The sequence below is a fragment of the Delphinapterus leucas genome, chromosome 1 (genome assembly GCF_059928025.1).
Source record: "Delphinapterus leucas isolate spDelLeu-1000000601 "Yukka" chromosome 1, BTC_Dleu_Yukka2, whole genome shotgun sequence".
Taxonomy (NCBI): Eukaryota; Metazoa; Chordata; class Mammalia; order Artiodactyla; family Monodontidae; genus Delphinapterus; species Delphinapterus leucas.
The window spans coordinates 46,041,671-46,054,004 of record NC_143129.1 but is presented as its reverse complement, the minus strand read 5'-3'; positions in this window follow the sequence as shown (position 1 = coordinate 46,054,004).

Genomic DNA, 12,334 nt, shown 5'->3' with positions numbered 1-12,334 from the left:
TTTTGTAGTATCTTTGTCTGGTTTTGGTATCAGGGTGATGGTAGCCTCATAGAATGAGTTTGGGAGTGTTCCTTCCTCTGCAATTTTTGGGAAGAGTTTGAGAAAGATAGGTGTTAGCTCTTCTCTAATGCTTGATAGAATTCACCTGTGAAGCCATCTGGTCCTGGACTTTTGTTTGTTGGAAGATTTTTAACCACAGTTTCAATTTCATTACTTGTGATTGGTCTGTTCATATTTTCTATTTCTTCCTGGTTCAGTCTTGGAAAGTTATACCTTTCTAAGAATTTGTCCATTTCTTCCAGGTTGTCCATTTTATTGGCAAAGAGCTGCTTGCAGTAATCTCTTAGGATGCTTTGTATTTCTGTGGTGTCTGTTGTAACTTCTCCTTTTTCATTTCTAATTTTATTGATTTGAGTCCTCTCCCTCTTTTTCTTGATGAGTCTGGCTAATGGTTTATCAATTTTGTTTATCATCTCAAAGAACCAGCTTTTAGTTTTATTGATCTTTGCTATTGTTTTCTTTGTTTCTATTTCAGTTATTTCTGCTCTGATCTTTATGGTTTCTTTCCTTCTGCTAACTTTTGGTTTTGTTTGTTCTTCTTTCTCTAGTTCCTTTAGGTGTAAGGTTAGATCATTTATCTGAGATTTTTCTTGTTTCTTGAGGTAGGCTTGTATTGCTATAAACTTCCCTCTTAGAACTGCTTTTGCTGCATCCCATAGGTTTTGGATCCTGGTGTTTTCATTGTCATTTGTCTCTAAGCCTTTTTTGATTTCCTCTTTGATTTCTTCAGTGATCTCTTGGTTATTTAGTAATGTAATGTTTAGCCTCCATGTATTTGTGTTTTTTACATTTTTTTCCCTGTAATTGATTTCTAATCTCATAGCGTTGTGGTCAGAAAAGATGCTTGATATGATTTCAATTTTCTTAAATTTACTGAGGCTTGATTTGTGACCCGAGATATGATCAATCCTGGAGAATGTTCCATGTGCACCTGAGAAGAAAGTGTAATCTGCAGTTTTTGGATGGAATGTCCTATAAATATCAAATAAATCTATCTAGTCTGTTGTGTCATTTAAAGCCTGTGTTTCCTTATTAATTTTCTGTCAGGATTATCTGTCCATTGGTGTAAGTGAGGTGTTAAAGTCCCCCACTATTATTGTGTTACTGTTGATTTCCTCCTTTATAGCTGTCAGCAGTTACCTTATGTATTGAGGTGCTACTATGTTGGGTGCATATATATTTATAATTGTTATTTCTTCTTCTTGTATTGATCCCTTGATCATTATGTAGTGTCCTTCCTTGTCTCTTGTAACATTCTTTATTTTAAAGTCTATTTTAACTGATATGAGAATTGCTACTCCAGCTTTCTTTTGATTTCCTTTTGTATGGATTATCTTTTTCCATTCCCTCATTTTCAGTCTGTATGCATCCCTAGGTGTGAAGTGGGTCTCTTGTAGACAGCATATATATGGGTCTTTTTTGTTTTTTTCATTATTAATAGATGCATGTTTTATTAAAGGTATAAAGACCAAAGATTTGTAACTTTAATAATCCAGGTTCTTATTTAAATTCACCAACATTATTATTTATTTATTTTACCATTCTTTTTTTTTTAACATCTTTATTGGAGTATAATTGCTTTACAGTGGTGTGTTAGTTTCTGCTTTATAACAAAGTGAATCAGCTATACATATACATATATCCCCATATCTCTTCCCTCTTGCATCTCCTTCTGGGTCTTGTTTTTGTATCCAGTCAGCAAACCTGTGTCTTTTGGTTGGAGCATTTAATCTATTCATGTTTAAGGTAATTATCGATATGTATGTTCCTATTACCATTTTCTTAATTGTTTTGGGTTTGTTTTTGTAGGTTCTTTTCTTCTCTTGTATTTTCCACTTAGAAAAGTTCCTTTAGCACTTGTTGTAGAGCTAGTTTGATGGTGCTGAATTCTCTTAGCTTTTGCTTGTCTGTAAAGCTTTTGATTTCTCCATCGAATCTGAATGAGATCCTTGCCGGGTAGAGTAATCTTGGTTGTAGGTCTTCCCTTTCATCACTTTAAATATATCATGCCACTCCCTTCTGGCTTGTAGAGTTTCTGCTGAGAAATCAGCTGTTAAGCTTATGGGAGTTCCCTTGTATGTTATTTGTCGTTTTTCCCTTGTTGTTTTCAGTCATTTTTCTTTGTCTTTAACTTTTGTCAATTTGATTACTACGTGTTTCGGCATGTTTCTCCTTGAGTTTATCCTGCCTGGGACTCTGCACGTCCTGGACTTGGGTGGCTATTTCCTTTCACATGTTAGGGAAGTTTTCAACTATAATCTCTTCAAATATTTTCTCAGGTCCTTTCTCTCTCTCTTCTCCTTCTGGGACCCCTATAATGCGAAAGTTATTGTGTTTAATCTTGTCCCAGAGGTCTGTTAGTCTGTCTTCATTTCTTTTCATTCCTTTCTCTTTATTCTTTTCTGCAGCAGTGAATTCCACCATTCTGTCTTCCAGGTCACTTATCCATTCCTCTGCCTCACTTATTCTGCTATTGATTCCTTCTAGTGTATTTTTCATATCAGTTATTGTATTGTTCATCTCTGTTTGTTCTTTAACTCTTCTAGGTCTTTGTTAAACATTTCTTGCATCTTCTCGATCTTTTCCTCCATTCTTTTTCTGAGGTCCTGGATCATCTTCAGTATCATTTTTCTGAGTTCTTTTTCTGGAAGGTTGCCTGTCTCCACCTCATTCAGTTGTTTTTCTGGGGTTTTATCCTGTTCTTTCATCTGGTAGAAAGTTCTCTGCCTTTTCATTTTGTCTACCTTTCTGTGAATGTGGTTTTCCTTCCATAGGCTGCAGAATTGTCATTCTTCTTGCTTCTGCTGTCTGCCCTCTGGTGGATGAGGCTATCTAAGAGGGTTGTGTAAGCTTCCTGATCGGAGGGACTGGTGGTGGGTAGAGCTGGGTGTTGCTCTGGTGGGCAGAGCTCACTAAAACTTTAATCTGCTTGTCTGCTGGTGGGTGGGGCTGGGTTCCCTCCCTGTTGGTTGTTTGGCCTGAGGTGACCCAGCACTGACACCTACCTGGCTCTTTGGTGGGGCTAATGGCAGACTCTGGGATGGCTCACACCAAGGAATACTTCCCAGAACTTCTGCTGCCAGTGTCCTTGTCCTCACGGTGAGACAGAGCTACCCTGCAACTCTGCAGGAGACTCTCCAACACTAGCAGGTAGGTCTGGTTCAGTCTCCTATGGGGTCACTGCTCCTTCCCCTGGGTCCCCATGTGCACACTACTCTTGTGTGCCCTCCAGGAGTGGAATCTCTGTTTCCCTCAGTCCTGTCAAAGCCCTGCAATCAAATCCCACTAATCTTCAAAGTCTGATTCTCCAGGAATTCCTCCTCCGATTGCCAGACCCCCAGGTTGGGAAGCCTGACGTGGGGTCAGAACCTTCACTCCAGTGAGTGGACTTCTGTGGTATAAGTGTTCTCCAGTTTGTGAGTCACCCATCCAGCAGTTATGGGATTTGATTTTATTGTGATTGCTCCCCTCCTACCATCTCATTGCGGCTTCTCCTTTGTCTTTGGATGTGGGGTATCTTTTATGGTGAGTTCCAGTGTCTTCCTGTCAATGATTGTTCAGCAGTTAGTTGTGGAGAATACCAGACTCTTGTGATGACTGCAGTTTTGTAGTGTAGTCTGAAGTCTGGGCCGGTGATACCTCCAGCTTCATTCTTTTTTTCTCAGGATTGCTTTGGCAATTTTGGGTCTATTGTTGTTCCATATAAATTTTAGGATTATTTATTCTAGTTCTGTGAAAAATGTCCTGAGTAGGGATTGCATTAAATCTATAGGTTGCTTTGGGTAATATGGCCATTTTACTATTAATTCTTCCAATCCAAGAGCACAGAATATCTTTCCATTTCTTTGAATCATCTTCAGTTTCCTTCATCAATGTTTTATAGTTTTCAGAGTGTAGATCTTTTACTTCCTTGGTTAAGTTTATTCCTAGTTTTTTGTTGTTGCTGTTGTTTTGTTTTTGTTTTTGCTTCTTAAAATGTGATTCTAAAGGGGATTTTTTGTTTTACTTTATCTTTCTCGTATTACTTTTTCTTTTCTTTTCTTTTCTTTTCTTTTTTTTTTTTTTTTTGCCACTCCTTGCCCTTGCGGCACATGGGATCTTAGTTCCCTGACCAGGGATTGAACCCATGCCCCCTTGAGTGGAATCGTGGAGTCTTTACCACTGGACTACCAGGGAAGTTTCTCATATTCCATTATTACTGTATAGAAATGCAACAGATTTCTCTATATCGATCTTGTGTCCTGCAACCTTGCTGAATTCATTTAACCATTCTAATAGTTTTTGGGTGGAGACTTTAAGATTCTCTATATAGAGTATCATGTCATCTGCAAATAGTGACAGTTTATCAGGACTTTTTATAGCCTGGAATAAAAGTGACCATCAATGACACCTGTCCTGGGCTCTTTTTTTTTTTTTTTAATATTTGTTTATTTATAAATGCTAGAGAAAGCTTGCTGTGCGAGGCTTTCTCTAGTTGTGGTGAGCGGTGGATACTCTTCGTTGGGGTGCATGGGCTTCTCATTGTGGTGGCTTCTCTTGTTGTGGAGCATCGTCTCTTGGCACACAGGCTCAGTAGTTATGGCGCATGGGCTTAGTTGCTCCGCGACACATGGGATCTTCCTGGAGCAGGGCTCGAGCCCGTGTCCCCTGGATTGGCAGGCAGATTCTTCACGACTGTGCCATCAGGGAAGTCCCTGCCCTGGGCTCTTGCATCAAGTTTTAGACTCCTCTGGAAAGTGATGGTGATGTATTTATTGATAAAGTTATTGGGTCTTGAGTTTCTATACATTATTAAAAGTCAATGAGCTGAAAAAAATTAGGTAGCATATTATAGGGCCCCCTAAAATTTTTCATATCCTAATTCCCAGAGCCTTTGAGTATGTTACCTTATGGATTTTGCAAGGGTAATTATGTTAAGATCTTGAGATGGCTGAACCCATTATCTTGGATAATCTGGATGCACCCAATATAATCATAAGGGTCTTTATATAAGGAGGCAGGAGTCAGAGAGAAGATATGATGACAAGGATCTGGATGATAGAAGTAGGGGCTATGGTTAAAAAAAGATATTTGAAGATGCTACCGTGCTGACCTTGAAGAAGGTGGAAGAGGCCACTAGCCCAGGAATGGAGGCAGTTTTTTTTTTTAATTAATTTTTATTGGAGTACAGTGGCTTTACAATGTTGTGTTAGTTTCTACTGTACAGCAAAGTGAATCAAATATATATATATATATATATATATATATATATATATATATATATACTCTTCTTGTATTTCCTTCCCATTTAGGCATTAAGTAGAGTTCCCTGTGCTATACAGTAGGCTCTCATTAGTTGTCTATTTTTTTGATAGTATCAGTGGAGATGGAGGCAGCTTCTTGCAGCTGGAAAAGGCAAAGAAACAGATTCTTCCTTAGACACTCCAGTAAGAAGACCTGAACTAGGGCAGTCCAGGGGTTTTCTTTAACTATACACATGGTCTGAGATTTTATGTGGAGTTATCAAGCTTAAGGGATAAATAATTTCTTAAGGGATTTGGTGGGAGTCCAGACTACCTCATGTGTTATAACAGGACCCATTCTGGGGACTTCCCTCGTGGTGCAGTGGATAAGACTCTGCACTCCCAGTGCAGAGGGACTGGGTTCAATCCCTGGTCAGGGACCTAGATCCCACACGCATGCCACAACTAAGAGTTTGCATGCCACAACTAAGGAGCCGGCAAGCTGCAACTAAGGAGCCCACCTGCTGCAGCTAAGATCTGGTGCAACCAAATAAATTAAATAAATAAATAAATATTTTAAAAATAAATAAAAATAAAAAATAAATATATTGTTTATTAAAAATAAAAGACCCAATCTGAACGAAAGGCAAGTTCATGCTGAGTGAATCAGCCTTGTATGGATTAGAGATGTCATCTTGAAAAGCCCTGAGGCCACCTGAGGCACTTACCACAGCAGGCTCCATTTTCTTCTCCTTACATTTCTCCTCTTGTCTCACTTAGAGCCTGCTCCTGCCTCCTTTCCTCCTTTCTTCTTCCTCCTCTCTCTTTTCTCTCTATCCTGTTCTTCCTCATCCCACCCCTTATTAGGCATGGTTGGCTGGTTCAATATCTCTTGGAGTTTCAATATCTCTTGGAGTTTCAGTTTTCATATCTGTGAGATGGCGATAATGCATTCTTTATAAGGTCCTTGTGAGGATCACATGGAACAAAAACGAACATGTATCTACCACATTCTATGCTCTAGCACTGTGCTAAACGTTTTAACCCACGTAATCCTAATCACTCTGTGAACTAAATGCTAGTACTGTCTTCAATCTAGAGATTAGGGTACCCTTACTGAGTGACGGAGGCTCTTCAAATTCCATGGTATGCAAAATGGTTAGCTCTGGAGTCAGACTGCAGGCTTCAAATCCCAGACTCACTGACTATGCGATGTTTGGTAAGGTGTCTGCCTTAGTTTCCTCATCTGAAAAACTAGAATAATAGTAATGTTTCTTTTATAGGGTTGTTGTAGATTAAATGAATGAGCATAAGTAAAGCATTCTGAACAATGCTTGCTCTTCATTAAGCCCTCAATAAATATTAGCCAGTTTGTATTTTATTCCCTTATTTTTTCTTACTTTCCCTTCTTCTTTCCTCCTTTTTCCTTTCTTCTTCTTCTCCATTCTTTCTCTTATGTCTTTCTCTCTCTTCCTAACCCAATTAGTGCCCCTTAAGACCTTGATTAATCCCATTCTTGACTCTTAGGCTTATACCAGCCTCTTCAATGGTACCACATTTCTCTCTCTTTCTTAAAATTATTAGAATTTTTTTTTTCTTCAGGTAACTTCTGTAACAAGCACTACATGCAGGATAGAGAAGTATCTTGAGGACAAACAGATGTTTACCTAGTGATTGATTCTATGACAGTTATGGGGAAAGAGCTTGGGGGAGGAAGGAAAATGGTTGAGGCGCAAAACAAGAGAGACAATCCCAACAGTTCACGTAGGCTGTGGAGGGAGTGGGCATGACCTGTTTCCATCAATGATGATGGTGTTTGGGTGTGTGCTCTCTGCCCTCATGTTGTTGGGTAAGCCGGTGGTGATTTCTGCAAAGGGCAGGGTTTGGATCTGATATGTTTGAGAACTTTCTAGCTGAGATTCAGGGATTTTATGAGAAATCCTTTTAAGGGACAGTGGTATGGCAGAGTGGAAAGAGTCTTAGATGTGCTTTTCCACTGCACTAACCCAGCAGGCCTGGCCCAACATCGGTAATTCCAGAGAAGCAGAACCAAAGGAGGCAATGACAACCATTTTCCTCCTCCTCCTCCTCCCCCTTCTTCTTCTTCTAAGTCAATGGATAATATAATTTTCACCTTTTTTTTTTTTAACTGAACTGTTTGAGAACCTCTGAGTGTGTTGATGGTGAGCAGCTCCTGAGTCAGTAGCTGAACATCACTTTACTGAACATCACTAGATGCTTTGGGGCCTTGGCTGTCTTAGGGTTTTCTTTTCTTTCTTTTTAAAATTATTTTATTTTATTTAAAAAATATTTATTTGGTTGTGCTGGGTCTTAGTTGCGGCAGGTGGGCTCCTTAGCTGCAGCACGCGAACTCTGTTGCAGCATGCATGTGGGATCTAGCTCCCTGACGAGGGATCAAACCCGGGCCCCCTGCACTGGGAGCGCAGAGTCCCAACCACTGCCCCACCAGGGAAGTCCCTGTCTTAGGGTTTTCATTTGTATTTTCCATCTCTTGGGTTTTCATTTGTATTTTCCATCTCTTAATTATAACAGACACAAGTCACAGAAGAAGCATCTATTTGAAATGTAAGTTAATGAGCAGCAAAAGAATAATGATGCTGCAGAATTGCTTCAGTATCTGCTTCTCCAGATTATTGTGTCACATTCATTTGATAACTATTATTTAATAGGGCATTAACCTGTCTACCCTCCTCCAAAATCCAATGTACAAAAGAGAAAAGATGGTGCTGATTCCATCCCATGTGGTTTTTCATTCATTGGAAGTCAAGACTGCTCTTGCCCACAGTGTGGGATTTGTGGAGAAGGGCTTGCAAAGAGCAACCTGAAACCTTCTCTCTTACCTCATCATTAAAGCAAAACACTAGCATGTTGTATATATTAACCACCCCCCCAAAGAAAAACAGCTAATTTTATTAAGCGTATAAATCAGGTCTTGAAAGCACTTCTTGTCTATTTTTGATGCTGGAACACATAGTAATATATCAACTTATATTTTAAAACTATGTATGTGTATATGTAAATATATGTTTCTACAAATACTTTTTCTTGCTTAAATAAATATGTCAACTTATACCACTTGTTAAACAGCATTAGGTTGAATTGTGAGATCACATTTAAAAGGAGCTTATAGAACAATTTTTGTGACATACTGACCTAAAGTAGAAATATTGTTTCCTTATATGACACTTACTCTATGCAAAAGTGACAAAATACCAGGGCCTGGTGCCAAATAAGATCCTGGTGGGACAGGTGTGGTGGTTGCCGGAAGTGGGGCGGGGGTGGGGGGTGGGGGGGGTGGGGTGGTGGTGAGGAGATTATCCTTGAATATGAAAGACAAGGCAAGTCACCAGGCTGGGGAGGGCAGATGGGTCCGCTGTCCCTGCTCTTATCAGTGGCAGGGGTAGGTCTTCGACATTATTAGTCAGGAGTGACTCTGCTGAGGGATGGGGTGGAGGAGAAGAAAAGGGACCTTGTGGGCACCTTTTCTCCATCAGGGCCCAGCATTTTATGCACACAAACCCATTCTACATCCAGGGTGGTGGTTTGGGTATGGGTTTTGGAGAGAGACAGATGAGGGCTGGAGTCCCGTGACCTGTTTGCTGTCTTTATCACCCTGGGCACATCACTTTGGTGTCTTTGGGGATAACAGTAGTATAGTTTCATGGGGTTGTTGTGAGGATTAAAGGAATAATGCGTGTACAGTCCTTGGCACGGGGCTCAGGAAGCTATTACTCCTCCTCACTACAATCCCAGGAGGCAAATAGTCTGCTCAACCAACCGCAAAATGAGGCTTAGTGAGATTAAGTATTACTCTAGATTATCCGTTGAGATAAATTATTAAACTAGATTGAGTATTCATCTAGGCTAGGCCTAGATTCAAATCTGGGCCTCCAAAGCTCTTGATTTTTCCCTTAATGAACCACTTAAACCTGTGGGAGTTTTCCAGGATTTCACTATTCTCTGAAGCACAGATTGATTTCATTCAACAAATATTTACTGAATGTCTATTATGCAGAAGGCACTGTCCTAAGTGCTAGGGACAGAAACACAAATCCCTACCCTTGTGAAGCTTCTGTTCTAGTAGAGACAAGATAAAGAAGTAAACTATCATCAGGTTAACTTCTAAGGAGAAAAAGATTAAAGCAGGGAAGAGGGCTGAGTATGAATTTACTTGTGTCCGTGTTGGAGAGGGTGGCTGTTGTTGATATTCTAGATATAAAGGCCGGGAAAGCCTGTATGAATGAAAAACAGATATTTGAGTAAGAGCTAAGAGGGAGGGGAAGCAAGCCCCTCAATTTCTGGGAGAAGAGCCTTCCAGGCAGAGGAAATAACAAAGCAGGAGCCCTGAGGTGGGAGCCGGCCAGCTCTTGGAGGACAGAAATGGAGGCCATTGAGGGAAGGTCTCTTCCAGGAAAACATTTCTCTGTTCTTTGAACAGACTGGAAATCAGATTTCTCCCCCAAAGTAGGTTTTCCTAACATTTGGACTTCCCTTTAATCAGCCACCAGCCCTTTGTTGGGTCATTAAAGCCTGGGGTTGAAAAGACCCCCGAGGAGCAGGGCTGGTTTAGTGGTGTTCTGGTTTGTTGTGTAACAGCAGTGACTGCCTTGGTGACTCAGCAGAGTTCTGTGCGTGAAAGTCAACCCACTGGATGACAGGCTCCAGCCCTAAGGCCTCCTAGGTCCCATGCATCCTAGGGGTCATTTCTCTGAGCCTGACCGTGACCTCATCTTGCTGCTTGGACTCCTGGAGCCTTGAGCAAATGCTTTATTCCAGAAGTAGGGATCTCCCGGTTTGATTTTGCCTCGCTGGAAGAAGGAGCCTGCTGAATGCAACAGGCGAGAGCATGGACTTTGGAACCGGAGAATTCGTTTAAGTGCTCAGTCTGGCATTCACGAGTTATATAACCTTGAGCAAGTTATTAACCTGCAAAAAGTCTTAGGAGACTAAGTTCAAGTGCGGTGATATAGGGAGCGTGCCTAGCCCAGCGCTAGCTCTTAGTGGAAGCTCAATAGATGGTCACTACGATTATTTTTACATTTTTAGAGCAGAACAGCCACCCCACTACTCTGTCCAATTCTTAATCCTTACCCAAGACTGATAAAATTGTGGTCCCTGCACGTCCAGAATTGCAACTGAAAATGGGCATCATGACCTCCATATGCAAAGTAGACATGCATTGGAGCAACAAGGACTGAAGTGGGGGTGGAGCCAAATCACAAAAGCTAAATTCAGTCAATGTCTGATTACCTGCCCTTTCTTGATCTAGAAGGAGTTACATGTCTTTCCCATTTGATCTTGGAACACGGTACTCTCCTTGTTCCATTCTTAGGCTCATCATTTACAGATGGATTCTGGTGAATTGAAACCTGTTTTGAACGTGGCAAGAGAGATCACTATTTCCAAAAAATCTATGTTGAGTGTGTTTTAAGAATGTAGATTCACAGAGGCTTTGGTTTGCTAATTCAGATTTGTCATATTTTGATATTCTGTTTTTGTCTCTGTGTGTTTGCAGAATTATTTGCTTTCTGTCAAATATATCTGTGGATATCCATGAAGTCATAGATTCAAAGGCTTTTCCCTAGAGTTTTACTTTACCCATGCATGTGGGCTTTGTTGGGGGTAGAGGGAAGGTCATTGGCCTGGGATTAAACGTTTCCTGGGGAAAACCTACTTAGAACAGGGGAAGTCACTGAGTTAATGGTAATCACAAGCAATTGAAGGCCTGCAGAGATGAAGAATCTGCACCCCAGCTGCCTTCTCCTCTGTCCTAAGGCTCTTCTGGTCAGTGAGGCCAAAACAATCTACTCAACTTTGGGGTTTAAAAAGATAAACTAAGTTTTAATTGCACAATTTATACTCAGATGCATTCTCCTAGTCAATAATTAATATAATACTGATAAGGCTCAAGGAAGTTTCCTTCTATTTGTTTTCTAGGAGTTTTAAAAAAATAATGGCTTTTGAATTTATCAAAGGTTTTTTATTCTATTTTTATGATCATATTGAAACAGGAGAGAAGGGGGCAGGGCACAACATTTAAAAGAATTACATAGCCATAGGACATGACAAAAACTGGTTAGAATCAACTAGATCCAAGATGGTGGAAGATTCGATTTCCAGTAGACCTTGAGCCTCATTATATGCTCATTGTAATACATTAGCTAAATGGCACACTCACTAGAGCCATGACAGTTCTGAGGCCAACCATAAAAGGTCAAAAAGGGGGCGGTGACCCAATTCCTGGAAATCTCCACCCCTCCCACAAAATAACGGGAATAATCCTCGCACTCATTAGCCTGTGAACTTACCCAGCCCATAAAAACTAACCGCACCATATTTCAAGGCCTCTTTTGTCTTCTGAGATGGCCCACACTCTGTCTGTGGAGTGTGTTTCTCTCTAAATAAATCACTTCTTATCTATCACTTTGTCTCTCACTGAATTCTTTCTGTGACAAGACTCCAAGAACCTGAGCTTCCTTAAGTCCTGAGACGATGTGTGTGATCTCAGTTAAAGGACCATGGTCTCAAGTCCCAGTGTGGGTTTTGGCTGGGTCCTGGTGCGTGGGTTCAAGTCTCAATCTGAGTTACATGGTTTCAATATGGTTTTGTCTTTTAATCTCCATCCCTCTAAGATCCTCAATTTGGTATCATTCAAGACCTTTTCCTATGTATATAAATACAAATATATATATATTAATATATATAAATACCTATGTGTATATGCATATATAGGTATTAAATTGATATGAGTTTTATATTAAAATAGGTTTTCAAGCCATATACATATGTATATAAATTATTATATGTGTATATATATATATTATTTATATATAATTAATACTTGTATTAATTTATGCAGGATTGTTTTCTGTGGAGGTGTTTCCCAACTGAATCATTTTGCAACTCCACAAATGTAGTTCTTAAAGATCTACCTTTTCATTTGTAACTGATATGCAGTGTTCCCTAGTGATGAGTTTATTTGGTCAGACTCCTATTGATGGATATTTAGGGTGGTCTAGTTTTTCACTCTT